Below are 16,128 nucleotides of genomic sequence, written 5' to 3' on the forward strand. Positions count from 1 at the left end.
ACATTCAGTGAATTTAAGTGACTGTCTCCACAGACCACTTAAATTAAACCAAATGACACATCACTATAAACATGAAAATCAAGACAAACACATGAACTTAAGCTTAAAATATTCTAAACAATGAGTTTGCCCATTCATATTCTAATGTATAGGATGCAATTTGACAATCTGAGTATACCTGCAATGTGGCCAGAACAAAAATGACTAAGCAATAGACTCTGCCCATGAAGGTACAACAGAAACAGAAATAGTATAATAAAACAGACGCTATGCTTTTACAGAGTTATGAGACAGGCATTGCGGGGACACCAAGGACAGAACAAATAACTCCACACTAAAGAGGAAGAAGACTAAGGATATTGTTAAAGAAACATTGAAGGAGCAAAGAAAAGTCACAAAAGATCTGGCATGGAAAGAAAATCATGAGGAACTCCATAGGGTGACTGCTTAGACGATGTCGGAGGAAATGGTAGGATATAATATTGGGAATGCAGGTTGCTATCAGATGTGAAGAGTTCTGCACATGTCCATTTGCTCAAGGGATAAGGATGATTCTCTGAAATGTTTTACGCCAAGTACCCAGAGGAAGACTCATTCATGTGTGTTGGTTGATTCATGGCATCAGTATTTATCTCTTACCAGATAACTAAATTACCTGGGCTCTTTTTCAACCTCCTGGTTTCCCTCTCTGTCTTTGATCATTCTGGAAGAAAAAATAGTCCAGTAATTGAATCTTGATCCAAATTCACAACTGATTATCTCATAACTCGCAATTTCAGTAGTATAAAAGCATTATATTCCCCTAGTATTGCAACAAGGTAAGAGTTTCCTCTTCTGAATGAAACTACCTTCTTTCCACGGTAGAGAGGAAGACTTGGTATACAAGAACTTGATTTAAAAGAACACAGATGGAACAGTTTACATAAAGCATATGGGTCAACAAGATGGGTGGATAGGTTAGAACACTAAAGCATAATTAAAACAGCTTAGGCAATTGTTTTTAAACAGAGTTTTGAGAAATCATATGAGATTTCACATTAACGATGTTCATGTGCCTTTAAGAGCATTGCTCTAATCAGTAATTATTTTTGAATAAGTAATATAAATTATAGTGTTGCCTAATATTTGAGAGGCTCTTGTGCCAAATACTCCCACCACATAGCTTTCCTACGAGCATGGAAATCCCACAAGCCTGTGTGTACCTAACAATGGCATGTGTACAGGACATCATGATTTCACTTACCAAGGGATAAAATGAGCCACATCAGAATCTGCTTCATCTCATGGAAGCCAAACAACCTGTCAATTTCAAAATTATAGATTCAGTTTATTTCACTGAGGGTTCATAGGCTAAAAATGCGTCTTCTATTCTATTTTATTGAAGCAAGGAAAGACTAATGTCTTCTGCTCAGTGTACCTCCAAACCTGCTTTTTCATCTTGAGGAACTTGTGTTACTTCAAAACAGCAGAACGATTCTTTCTGCTACAACTTTTTCTTGAGTCATGGCTGTGCTTCTAGGATTCCATTTCCTGATGTTGTTCACTTCCTCTCTCAGGCAGGCCCTCCTGAGTTTCACTCATTTCACTTGCTTCATAAGTTGATGCAGGTAGACTCTGCTTTCCTTTCCCTTTGCTTTCTGAGCCATATATTTCGTTTCCTAATACACTCCTCTAGATTTGGCCTGATGGAGTATCTGCTAGTGAGAAATATAAATTTAATGACTTCTGGGTTTACCAAAAGCATCCATCATCTAAGCAAATCGTGTCCATCCTTATTTCCCTTATTTGGATTATTATACCTAAAATTCATCCTCTCATCTACCTAACATTTATCACAGACCTGATTTCTATTTACTATTGCCCTGGCTAGCTCCCCTTTAGTGTGCATCATCTCACCTTTCCTGGGAGTCTGAAGATTTTCTGATCATACTCTCTAATACCATGAACTTTACAAACTTTCTTACTCACCATAAATGTGTCATTTTGAAACTCACCTAATAGGGTCTGATACATTCTGTGCACATTTCCAAGTCTTCCCGTCTCTCAAATCTGTCCACATTACCTAAGCCATCCTCATAGATAGCTTTTTCCACCTTTTAGGGCTCGTTATTATTTACCATCCAGACCCCCCAGAAGGCACATCTCAGTAATTCCTCTCCTTGTTCTGTCTGGTGACATCAGTGCAATATGCTCTCTATAATCTTGCCTCTCTTCTACTACTAGAAATCTTTGGTCATGTTCCTTTTTATTTGTCCCACCTTTAAGAGTAGTTGGGCTGTCTTAAACAGAGAAAGAAATTTATTGGAAGGATATCGAGTTTTCCACATCCTCAGGAAGACTAGAGAACTATGTTCAGAATGGGCAAATAAAAACTAGGCTACACCACCAAAACCACAGCCAAAATTGTATCACAGAACAAGTCTAGCAAAAACATGGCCACATATCAGGGATTCAGATACCAAACAGATAAAAGAAAAATGTCCACTACATCTTGATTGTGGTCCTCTGCCTTATAGAATACCTAGTTGACCACATGTCTATATACAGTACTATAATTGGGCTCCTTACATGGAATATGTCTTTTTTATCTTCCTTCAGCTAGCACTGCAGTTCCCAAACTATGCCTTGAGGTAACCCAGGAGACCCAACTCAGGAGACCCAACCAGGTATTTTAGACGAGATTGTGCTCATCCAGGGTGGTATGGCCATAGACAGAGGCAGGTGTGGCTAACAGGGTATTTTAAATTTTCAAGGACAACACAGTAGCACCTGTCAGACACTACTACTACCTCGAGGTGATTCACATTTTCATTAGATCATGCTACATTCCTTTCAAAGACATTTCTTTCTTTGCAAAGCTGGGCTTTCCATGGTTGCTGCAATAAAAAGCAAGTACCACTTGAAAATCAGTGGGTAACAGGAAATGAGAGTGGCAGTGTCCAGACATTCCAAGGTTAGTGAAGTTGGACTGTGCCCAAGAGGTACAAACATCCTATTAGTAATTGTGTCTATTCAAGAATGAAACTTAACATTACTTTTTCTTTATGTATATATATTTGCTTTATAAATGGCTGCTTGGTTGTTAAAACATAAATACTTATTAAGGTGTTTAACCCTAATAACTTAATAAATGGAACTGTTAGGTATTTCTTTTGGCCAAGGGGTGTTGTGGGAAAAAATTACTGAGACACTAATGGTACTGTGAACTAAAACAGTTTAGGAAACTCTGAACTAGTGCAATGTCTACTGGTTAAAAAAATAATTGTTTTATTCTTCACAATCTCACAACTGTTCACAAAAAGCCAGGACTGTCCTCTTCCAAGAAGAATAACAAGAGTAAAGTCGAGGATTAATAGAAAGACCATAGCCTCTCACTCATATGATAGGTGTCAACTGAATGATTTCCATAAGCAAACACAGCTGGGAGAGATCGAGGAGATGAAGGCACAGAGGAGTACACCAGCAGATGCTGAAAACCCCTGAGACATGGACAGATTCAGAAAACATCCCAGTCTTCTAGAAAAGGGATTCATGTGCCCACTACCTGACAGGATTGTACAGTATCAGTACTTGCATGTATATATGGTAGAGAGAGCTTGAAAAATTACTCTGACAGGTGGAGAAAATATGAGCATGATGGAGAAAACTTCCAAGTTTGGAGAGAAGAAACAGCTATCAAGAATATTAGCCTCTTGGGACTTCCCTGGTGGTCCAGTGGTAAAGAATCCACCTTACAATGCAGGGGACATGGGTTCGATCCCTGGTCAGGAAACTGGGATCCCACATGCCATGGGGCCACTAGGTCCGCATGCCACAACTACTGAGCTTGTGCACCTCAACTAGACAGCCCATGTGCCACAAACTGCAGAGTCCACATTCTCTGGAGCCTGTGTGCCACAGCTAGAGAGAAGCCCATGTGCCTCAATGAAAGATCCCACATGCCTCAACGAAGATCCCAAGTACCACAACTAAGACCCAAAGCAGCCAAATATAAAAATAAATTTAATTTAATTTAAAAAAGAATATTAGCCTGTAAATGCAAATCAAATCTACAATGAGGTACCACCTCACACCAGTCAGAATGGCCATCATTAAAAACTCTACAAATAACAAATGCTGGAGATGGTGTGGAGAGAAGGGAACCCTCCTACACTGTTGGTAGGAATGGTGCAGCCACTGTGGAGAACAGTGAAGGGGTTCCTCAGAAAACTAAAAATAGAACTACCATGTGACCCACCACCCCACTCCTGGGCATATACCTGGACAAAACTATAATTAAAAAAGATACATGTACCCCTATGTTCATAGCAGCACTATTCACAATAGCCAAAACATGGAAACAACCTAAATGTCCATCGACAGATGAATGGATAAAGAAGATGTGGTACATACATACAATGGAATACTACTCAGCCATAAAAAAGAATGAAGTAATGCCATTTGCAGCAACATGGATGCAACTAGAGATTATCATACTAAGTGAGGTAAGTCAGAAAGAGAAAGCAAATACAATATGATATCACTTACATGTGACTCTAACACAGCACAAATGAACCTATCTACAAAACAGAACAGACTCACAGACCTAGAGAACAGACTTGTGGTGGCCAAGGGGGAGGGGAGTGGGGGAGGGAAGGACTGGGAGTTTGGGATTAGCAGATGTAAACTATTCTATATAAGATGGATAAGCAACAAGGTCCTACTATATAGCACAGGGAACTATATTCAACATCCTGTGATAAACCATAATGGAAAAGAATATTAAAAAAAGAATGTCTATATGTGTATAACTGACTCACTTTGATGTACAACAGAGATTGGCACAACATTGTAAGTCAATCATACTTCAATAAAAAAATAAATAAGTAAAATAAAATAAAAGAATATTAGCTTCTAAAATGACCCCCAAATGATCCCTGCCTCTTGATATTTATACTCTCTTGTAGTCCCCTCCCCTGTAGTGAGGGCTGGACCTACTGACTCATTCTAATGAATAGAATACAGCGGTGGATGCAACTTTTAATATTAGCTTACAAAAAGACTACTTCTGTCTTGCTCAGTCTCTTATTCTGTCAGTTGCTCTGATGGAAGCCAGCTGCCATGAACCAATCACTCATAACATGAGCTACTCTATGGAAGGTCCATGTGGCAAGGAACAGAGAGACCTCCAGCCAACAGCCAGTGAAAAATGGAAGAACTCAGTTCAACAACCCATGAGCAACTAAACATTGCCAAAAATCACATGAGTGACATTGGGAGTGGATCCTTCCCCAGTCAAACCTTCAGATAAAACTAGAGCCCTACCAGACATCTTGACTGCAGCCTTATGAAGGATCATAAGGCAGAGATACAAGGTAATCTGCACCTGGATTCCTGTCCAACAAAAACTGTGAGACAATAAATGTTTGTTGGTTATTGGAGGAGATCAAGATGGCAGAGCAGGAGGACATGGAGCTCACATCCTCCCATGAACACATCAAAAATATATCTACATGTGAAGTAATTCTCACTGAAACCAAACTGGAGACTGACAGAAAGACTCCTGTACAACCAAGGCTGTAAAGAAAGATCCACACGGAGTCAGGTAGGAAGGAAGAAAAGAGATCAGGTCGGGAACTGCACCCTTAGGAGAAGACACAGATGAGGAAGGGGATTACATGGGTTTAAAGACCTTCCCTGGGGAGTGAGCAGTTCAAACCACATATTGGGCACCCCACCAGGAAGACAAGTTCTCTTGGCTGGTTTGAAAACCAGTGGTAATAACAGGAGGGCTGTAAGAAACCTAGACTCCACTCATGAAGAGTGCACACACACTTGCTTACCCACCGGAAGCGAAGTAGAGGAAGCAGATTGAAACTGCCCAGGACTCTGGCCATTTTCCCACTCCAGCACATGCCCCAGCACATGCCAAGCACCCACTCCCAGGCCCTCTTACTCTGGCACAGATCCCCAGTAGACTGAAGGCTGCCATTGCCAAGGAGAGTGTGTAGTTGATGGGGGCAGAACCTGCTCAGACCCAGCACGGCATCTGAACAAGGGAGGGATGGCCATTGTTGTTGTTTGCAGAAGCAGCAGATCAGGAGCAGCCGGGAGCTCTGACTCGTGTGCCAGGACCACCACAGCATGCACCCTGGCCCATGCTGAATGCCCACTCTGGCCCCTGTTGCTCTACTGCTGCTCCTCTCTGAGGCAAATGTACCGATGCTTACAGGAGGGAGAGCTCACACTTAGAGGGAATGGGACTAGCTCAAACTTGACCCTCAGGGCTTCTGCCTCAGCACCTTGGGACCTGAGCCCAACTCTGATATGATGGTGTCAGCCACTGAGCACAGGAGAAGCCCCGGCTCACACCTGGTTCTGACCCTAGCCCCTCCATCACCAGTCCCACTTCCCATCAAGGTGCTAGCTACTAGCACACTCTTGGGGAAGATATGACATCCTCGTTTCAGATCTAGCTCTCCTACCAAAGCCACTGAGCACACATAGACTGTATAGAGATGCTCCCACACAAGGATACCCCTTCAACACTGGGATAGGTAACTGTTTTGCCTAATTTCCTTGAGACCGAGGAAGTTAAGCAAAATGAGAAAACAGAGGAATTTGTTTCAAATGAAAGGACAACAACAACAAAAACCTTAAAAAGCAACTAATGAAACAGAGATAATTTACCAGATAAAGAGTCCAAAGCATTAGTAATAAGACAGCAAACTGAACTTGAGAAAAGAATAGATGAACACAGTGAGAATTTTAACAAGGAACTAGAAAATATAAAAAAGAACCAGTTAGAGCTGAAGAATACAATAACTGAAATGAATTACACAATAGAAGGAATTAACACCAGACTAGGTGATACAGAAGAACACATAAGCACTCTGGAAGATAGAATAATGAAAATCACCCAATCAGAACAGCAAAAAGAAAAACAAATTTTAAAAATGAGGGCTTCCCTGGTGGTGCAGTGGTTGAGAGTCCACCTGCTGATGCAGGGGACACGGGTTCGTGCCCCAGTCCGGGAAGATCCCACATGCCATGGAGCAGCTGGGCCCGTGAGCCATGGCTGCTGAGCCTGTGCATCCACAGCCTGTGCTCCGCAATGGGAGAGGCCACAGCAGTGAGAGGCCCGCATACTACAAAAAAATAAATAAATAAATAAATAAAAATAAAAATGAGAAAAGTTTTTTAAAAAATGAGAAAAGTTTAAGGATCCTCTAGGACAATATCAAGTATACTAAAGTTCACATTATAGGGGTCCCAGAATGAGAAGAGAGAGAGAAAGGGATCAAAATATATTCAATAAAATTATGGCTGAAAACTCCCCCCAAAAGGGAAATAGTTATCCAGGTACAGAAAGCATAGAAAGTCCCAACAAGATTAACTCAAATAGACCTACACAAGACATATCATAATTAAAATGGCAAAAGTTAAAGAGAGAATTCTAAAGGCAGCAAGGAAAAAACAAAAAGTCATATACAAGGGAACCCCCATAAGGCTAACAGCTGATTTTTCTGCAGAACATTCACAAGCAAGGAGAGACTGTCATGATATATTTAAAGTGCTAGAAGGGAAAAACCTACAACCTGGAATAATTTACCCAATAAGATTATCATTTAGAATTGAAAGAGAGTTAAAGCACTCCTCAGACAAGCAAAATTTGAAAGAGTTCATCAATACTAAGCCAAATCTAAAAATAAATGTTAAAGGGTCTTTTCTAAGTGGAAAAGAAAAGGCTACAACAAGAAGTAAGAATTTATAGGAAAGGAAAAATCCCACTTGTAAAGGCAAATATATAGTAAAGACTGTGGATCAACCATTTAAATAATCTACTACAAAGATTAAAAGACAAAAATGGTAAAATCAACTATAACAATAATAAACAGTTAAGGAATAGACATGAAGATATAAAATATAAGATCAAAAACACAAAATCTGAGAGAGGGGAGAAAAAATGTAGATCTTTTAGAATGTGATTGAACTTAAATGACTACCAGTTTAAAACAAGTAGATATAGTTATAGGTCAACATATATGAACCCCATGGTAACCGCAAATCAAAAACCCACAACGGACACACAAAAACTAAAGAGAAAGGAACACAAGCATGTCACTAAAGAAAATAATCAAACCACAAGGGAAGAAACTAAAAGAAGAAGAAAAGAACAGAGAAGAACTACAAAAACAACCAGAAAACAAATAACAAAATGGCAAGAAGTACATACCTATCAATAATCACTCTAAATGTCAATGAATGAAATGCTCCAATCAAAAGACATAGGGTAGCTGATTGGATAAAAAACAAGACCCACTGATATGATGTTTACAAAGAATTCACTTCAGAACTAAAGATACACACAGAATGAAGGAGATAGAAAAATAAATTTCATGCAAATGGAAACATTGAGAAAGCTGATGTAGCAATACTCATATTAGAAAAAATAGACTTTAAAACAAAGTCTACCACAAAATATAAAGAAGGGCATTAGAGAATGATAAAGAGATTAATACAAGAAGAGGATATTACACTCACTAATATATATGCACACGAACAGGAGAACTTAATTATATAAAGCAAATACTAACAGACATGGAGGGAGAAATTGACAATAACACAATATTAGTAGGGAGCTTTAACACCCCACTTACATCAATGGACAGGTCATCCAGACAGAAGATCAATAAGGCAATAATGGTCTTAAAGACATAATAGACCAGTTGGACTTAATGAATATCTACACGTCATTCCATCCAAATCAGCAGAATACACATTCTTTTTAAGTGCACATGGAATGTTCTCCAGGATAGATCACATTCTAGGCCACAAAACAAGTCAACAAACTTTAGAGTTTAGAAATTATATCAAGCAATTTTTCCAACCACAAGGTATGAATCTAAAAATCAATTACAGGATGAAAAATGGGGAGACATGGAGACTAAACAACATGCTATTTAAAGACCAATGGGTCAATGAAGAAATCAAAGAGGAAATCAGAAAATACCTCAAGACAAATGAAAATAAAAACACAACTGTCTAAAATCTACGGGATTCTTGGGACTTCCCTGGTGGTCCAGTGGTTAAGACTTCACCTTCCAATGCAGGGGGTGTGGGTTTGATGCCTGGCTAGGGAGCTAAGATCCCACCTGCCTCGCAGCCATAAAAACCAAAACATAAAACAGAAGCAATATTGTAACAAATTCAATGAAGACTTAAAAAAAAAAATGGTTCACATCAAAAAAAAAAAAAAAATTCTTTAAAAAATATCTATGGGATTCAGCCAAAGCAGTTCTAAGAGAGAAGCTGATATGGATACAGGCCCACCACAAGAAATAAAAAAAGTCTCAAATAAACAACCTAACCTACCATCTAAAAGAATTAGTAAAGAAGAACAAACAACTCCCAAAGTCAGCAGAGGGAAGGAAAAATAATAAAGATCAGAGAGGAAATAAAATAATGACCAAAAAATAATAATAGAAAAGATCAATGAAACCAAGATCTGGGTTTTTTTGAACAGATAAATAAAATTGATAAGTCTTTAGCCAGGCTCACCAAAAGAAAAAGGGTGAAGACCCAAATAAACAAAATAAGTAATGAAAGAGGAGAAATTACAACTGATATTACAGAGCTATAAAAAAATCATAAGAGAATACAATGAATAGTTATATGCCAAAAAATAGGACAACCTAGAAGAAATGGATACATTTCTAGAAACACACAATCTTCCAAGACTGAATCATGAAGAAATAGATAATCTGAACAGACTGATTCCAACTAATAAAACTGAATTAGTAGGGACTTCCCTGGCAGTGCAATGGTTAAGACTCCACATTTCCAATGCAGGGGACGTGGGTTCGATCTCTGGCTGGGGAACGAAGATCCCACATGCCGTGCAGCATGGCCAAAAATAAAACTGAATTAGTAATCAAAAAACTCCCAGCAAACCAAAGTCCAGGACTGGACAGTTTCACAGGGGCATTCTACCAAACATATAAAGCAAAGCTAATGCCTATCCTTCTCAAACTATTCCAAAAATTGAAGAGGAGGTAACACCCCCCAATTCATTCTTCGAGGTCATATTATCCTGATACGAAAACCAGACAAAGACACTATTAAAAAGAAAATCACAGGCCAATATCTCTGATGAATATAGATGCAAAAATAATCAACAAAATATTAGCAGACTGAATTCAACAATATATAAAAAGAATCATACTCCTTGATCAAGTGCGATTTATTCTAGGGATGCAATATCTGCAAATCAATCAATGGGATACACCATATTAACAAAAGGATGGATAAAACTCACATGATCATCTCAATAGATGCAGAAAAGGCATCTGACAAAATTCAACATCCATTTATGACATAAACTCTCATCAGAGTTGGTATAGAGGGAACATATCTCAACATAATAAAGGTCATATATGACAAACCTACAGCTAACATCATATTCAATGGTGAAAAGCTGAAAGCTTTTCCTCTAAAACCAAGAGCAAGACAAGGATACCCACACTTGACACCTCCATTTAACATAGTATTGAAAGTCCTAGCCACAGCAATCAGACAAGAAAAATAAATAAAAGCATCCAAATAGGAAGGGAAGAAGTAAAACTGTCCCTATTTGCAGATGACATGATACTATATATAGAAAACCCTAAACTCCCCACCAAAAAACTATTAAAATAAGTGAATTCAGTAAAGTTGCAGGATATAAGATTAATATACAATTATTATTTTTAGCTTAAATTTTGGAGTAATTCTTATGCAGCAATAGATAAGTAACACAGAGACTAAAAGAAATATGACAACTAAATGCAATGGGTGACCCTAAATTGGATATTGGAGGCAAGGGAGGATGCTCTAAAGAACATTATTGAACAACTGGCAGAATCTGAATATTGAAAGTATATTAAGTCATAGTACTAAACTTCCTGAATATGATCGTTGGACTGTGGTTACGTGAAGGAATGTCCTTATTAAGAAATACACACTGAAGTATTTAGAAATAAAAGGACATGATATCTGTAACTAACTCTTACATGGTTCAGGGGAAAATTAATAATAATATATATTATAAATAGAGGCAGTGATAAGTAAATGGCAAACAGCTAATCTGTGAATCTGGATAAAAGATATTTAAGAATTTTTTGTAATTTTCTTGCAAGTCATCTGTAACTTTGAAAGTATTTTTTTAAAGTTTTTTTCTTAAAATGGTTAAAAGGAGCAATTGGTCATATGTAGTTTAGCCTAAAATGTGTTGTTTCAGTATTTCAAAATGTAATGACTTTTATTTTCCTTAGTAAGAAACAAGAGGTTTTTTGTCATTTAATAATGATAACCTTTCCCTCTTTGGGTGCTTTTAAAACCAAATACTACCATAAATATATTGTGTAGAGTGTATTTTCAGGAAGGAATTAGATTTGGATAATTTAGATCAAAATGCTAACTTATAATCTTCCATATTTAAGTCTTATACTTATTCTGAACTAGAATGATTTGGACCAAGTAAGGAGACTTGAGAACAGATTGAAGGGTTAATACCCAACTCTAAAGCCTATCTGGTACAAAATGTCAAAATTTGACTTTGGTACCTTCCTGACATCTGTCATCAACTTCATGATGATCTCGATTGCCACCATACTCTTCCTTTTTCCTATGATTATCCAGGGATATTTTCTGGTTAGAAAATTTCATATTACTTGAATTTTTTACATTTTAATTCTTCACATTTTAAAGCAAGCTTCATGGAAACAATGTAGTCACTGTCTCTCACACATCTCCATTCCTTTTTTCTCCTTTGTCATTCCACTTTCTTACTTTTACCTTCTTTGATCCCTGCTTTCCTTTCCCTTCATATCCTTCTCTACCTTTTTGACATCTTTCTTCCTGGTTCTCCATACTAGCCTCACCTTAGTCTCAGCTTTCATCTTCTCATGCTTAGATCACTATAATCATCTCAAAACTGGTCTTCTACCTCTAGGATCTCCCAACCACCCTATATGTTACAGAAGTATTTATTTTTAGAAATCCAGAACCTATACACTTCTATACTATATCTAGTGTAAACTTCCCAGGATGGTACTCAAGGCCCTCCAGGACTGGCACCAAATGACTCATACCAGCACCTTAGCTCCCACAATTTCCCAGCACAAAATCTCCTCCCTAGCCATCTAGGTCTTTTTGCTGTCATTTCCTTATCTCTAAGAGACCAAACCAGGTTTTTTCCTCCTTGAGTAACCTGAGAGAGCCTTGTTTCTCTCCCCTTTTACAGCCACCTGTCACTGACATATTTAGGACAAAGGCCAAGAGGTTTAGTTCTACCCAGGAGCAGACACCTAAGACGCCCTGGGCCAAATTGCTTTGGCCTATTTGACATTAGTGCCAGTAGTGTGAACAGTTGCATGAATATTGCAATGCTCCAGCTCCAGTGGGTGCTGTGGAGTCCTTTGGTGTATCCTTCAACACCATGGAAACTTACACAGTCTGAGCATGGCTATAGACTGAAGTGCAGGGGAGTTAATAAATGACGAGGGATGGAAGTCAGTGAATAAAGGCCCCAGCCTCCTCAACCTTCAATGAAACAATTCTGAGGCACATTCTGTGTGGTTCTACAGATGATCCCCAGAGTAAATGGGCCTCAGTTTTCCACAGTGATTTCCATCTGGGTAGCATACCCTTTATTGTCTTTTTTCCTTGTCCTACTCTGCCCACTCCCTCACTCTGTTTCCTGGGATCAATATCATCATCTTAGATAAATGCACTTGAACTAGCTACATCCAAGTCCTTGCTTAGGCTCTGCTTTTGCAGGAACCCAAGACACAAAACAATACTCATTATTCTTCTATTCCTTTATTAATAAAACCCCATGTTTTAGCTGCACCCATGGCCACTTAGTTATAGGTTACGTTTCTCCACCATCTTTGCAACTAAATACGTCTATATGACTTGTTAGCAATGGGCTATAAGAGAACTTATATGTCAAGCCTTGACACTAAAAGAAATACAGATGTGTTTTTCTTTCTCCTTTCCCTGTTTCTGATGGCTGAGATGCAGATATGATGGCAAGAGGTGGAACAGCCATTATGGACCCAGAGATAGAAGCTGTCTTTTAAGGATAGACTGATCTGCCCATCCCACTCTGTGATACTTCACTGTGATCTGATACAGGAGAGAAAAATAAACTTCTCTCTTCTTAAGTCAGGGTATTATAGAGATCTCTGTTAAAGTAGCTTAGACAGTATCCTTATAAAGTTTAAGACTTTGGACAAAGTCACACAGCTTTTAAATAGGGATTCTACAACTCAAGCTCTTAGTAAGCCACTCATTTGTTGTGGCTATGTGACATCCCTCCTATGTGTCTATGTGATGGGACTGTAAAAAGATTGAGAAATATTGCATTACCTATGACACTTTCCAGAAGAGAAGATTTACCTCCGTTTTTCCCATGCACAAGGGGAAGAGTGGTTCTGAGTCCCATCAATACAAATAAGGCAGGTTCTCTTACAACGACCACCTAAGAGTTGCGCTGGAAGAAGCGACAACCTTGCCTCCTCCTCTCTGCCATCCGCTCGGCAGCCACAAAACAGCAACTATATGCCAGTGCATTTCCATTGATGCTGGCCAGGGTGGTGTCCAGATCGGCAATGCCAGCTGGGAGCTCTACTGCTTGGAACATGGCATCCAGCCCAATGGCCTGATGCCAAGTGACAAGACCATTGAGGGAGGAGATGACTCCTTCAACACCTTCTTCAGTGAGAAAACTGCTGGCAAGCATGTGTTCAGGGCCACGTTTGTAGACCTGGAACCCACGGTCATTGATGAAGTTCTCACTGGCACCTACCCCCAGCTCCTCCACCCTGAGCAGCTCATCAGAGACAAGAAAGATGCTGCCAATTACTATGCCCGACATCACTACACCATTGGCAAGGAGGTCACTGACCTCGTCTTGGACCGAATGTGAAAACTGGATGACCAATGCACAGGTCTTCAGGGCTTCTTGGTTTTCCACAGCTTTGGTGGGGGAACTGGTTCTAGGTTCACCTCCCTGCTGATGGAAGGTCCCTCTGTTGATTATGGCAAGAAGTCCAAGCTGGAGTTCTTCATTTACCCAGCTCCCCAGGTTTCCATAGCTGTACTTCAGCCCTACAACTCCAACCTCACTGCCCACACCACCCTGGCGTACTCTAATTGTGCCTTCATGGTAGACAATGAGGACATCTATGACATTTATCTTAGAAACCTTGATATTGAGCACCCAACATATACTAACCTGAATAGGTTGATAGATCAAGTTGTGTCTTCCATCACTGCTTCCCTGAGGTTTGATGGAGCCCTGAATGTTGATCTGACAGAATTTCAGACTTATCTGGTGCCCTATGCCCACATCCACTTCCCTCTGGCTACATATGCCCCTATCACCTCTGCTGGTAGCAGAGATCTCTAACGTTTGCTTTGAGCCAGCCAACCAGGTTGTGAAATGCAACCTTCACCATGGTAAATACATGGCTTGCTGCCTGTTGTACCGTGGCAACATGGTTCCCAAAGATGTCAGTGCTACCACTGCCACCATCAAGACCAAGTGCGCCATCCAGTTTGTGGACTGGTACCCCACTGGTTTCAAAATTGACATTAATTACCAGCCTCCTACTGTGATACCTAGTGGAGACCTGGCCAAAGTACAGTGGGCTGCGTGCATGCTGAGCAACACCACAGCCATCGTTGAGGCCTGGGCTCACCTAGACCACAAGTTTGACCTGACGTATACCAAGTGTGCCTTTCCCTGGTATGTGGATGAGGGCATAGAGGAAGGAAAGTTTTCTGAGGCCTGTGAGGACACGGCTGCCCTTGAGAAGGATTATGTGGAGGTTGATGTGGATTCTGTTGAAGGAGAGGGAGAAGAAGAAGGAGAAAAATACTAAAGTGAAAATGTCACAAAGGTACTGCTTTTACAGGGAAGTTTATTCTGTTTTAAACATTGAAAAGTTGTGGTCTGATCAATTAATTTGTATGTACTCATATACAATTACTGACCAATGCTTTATAAATGGACACTTTGTTGCAGACTCAAGCTATCAATTTCTCTGATGGGTCTGAATAAAGTATTTCCTATCTTAAATGAAAAAAAATACAAACAAAAATGAAGAAGCCGTGAAGCTATGGAGAAAACTTAAATCTATTGTATTTTTTATAATACCCAAAGAAAAATATTTAATCATAACATGGGCTGAATTGTGCTCCCCAAACTTTGTATATTGAAGTCCTAACCCCCAGTGTCTCAGAATGTGACTATATTTGGAAATACGGTATTTAAAGGAATGATTAAGTTAAAATGAGGCCATTAAGGAGGGCCCTAATCCAATCTGACTAATGTCTTTATGAGAAGAGGAAATTTGGACACACACAGACACCAAGGAGGTTCACACAGAAATAAGACCATAATTAGAGGCAGCAAAAGGGCAGCCATCTGCAAGCCAAGGAGAGGGCCTGAGAGGAAAGCAAACAGTCACCTTGATCCAAGACACCTTGATCTTGGACTTCCAACCTCCAGAACTATGAGAAATAAATGTCTGCTATTTAAGCCACTTAGTCTGTGGTACTTTGTTATGGCAGTCATAGTAAATTAATACAATCACTTACCTTCCAAATCAAGGAAGAACCTAGCATCTATTTCTATTGGATTAAACTAAGTAAATGAATAAATGAATGGTGATGTTGCCATACTACCAAGAAACATCAAGACATTTTTCTCTGTAACAAGCCATTCATTAAATACATACATTTTAATTGACTTGACTGAGGGAGAAGAGTAGTGGCATGACCTAGCTTAGATATTTGTATCATTCAGAAAGGACACAAGAGTCTCTGTGAACTATTGTAACTTTGCTAAATATAAAATGACATTGGTCTAGATGCATCTGTAGGCAAGTCAAGAAATCTGAAATGATGAAGCAGCAGAATTCTGAACCACAGGCTGAGCAGCTGCCTGAATTTCCAGAAGTGAAGAGTTTCTTAAATGAACCATTAAAATTTTATCAAAAGCAGACCACAGATGTCAGAGGAAAATGAGGTTTCACAACTTTAAAACGCATATATTTCATGTTTGATTTCTAAGGAACCAATTATGTCCATGGTTATTAG

The 16,128-nt window shown here is 39.3% G+C and overlaps 1 pseudogene; it reads left to right on the forward strand.

Annotated features, from left to right (window-relative positions):
* The first annotated feature begins 13,588 nt into the window (after positions 1-13,588).
* Positions 13,589-14,909, forward strand: LOC116753188 (annotated as a pseudogene).
* The last annotated feature ends 1,219 nt before the right edge of the window (positions 14,910-16,128 follow it).

The sequence above is a fragment of the Phocoena sinus genome, chromosome 4 (genome assembly GCF_008692025.1).
Source record: "Phocoena sinus isolate mPhoSin1 chromosome 4, mPhoSin1.pri, whole genome shotgun sequence".
Classification (NCBI taxonomy): Eukaryota; Metazoa; Chordata; class Mammalia; order Artiodactyla; family Phocoenidae; genus Phocoena; species Phocoena sinus.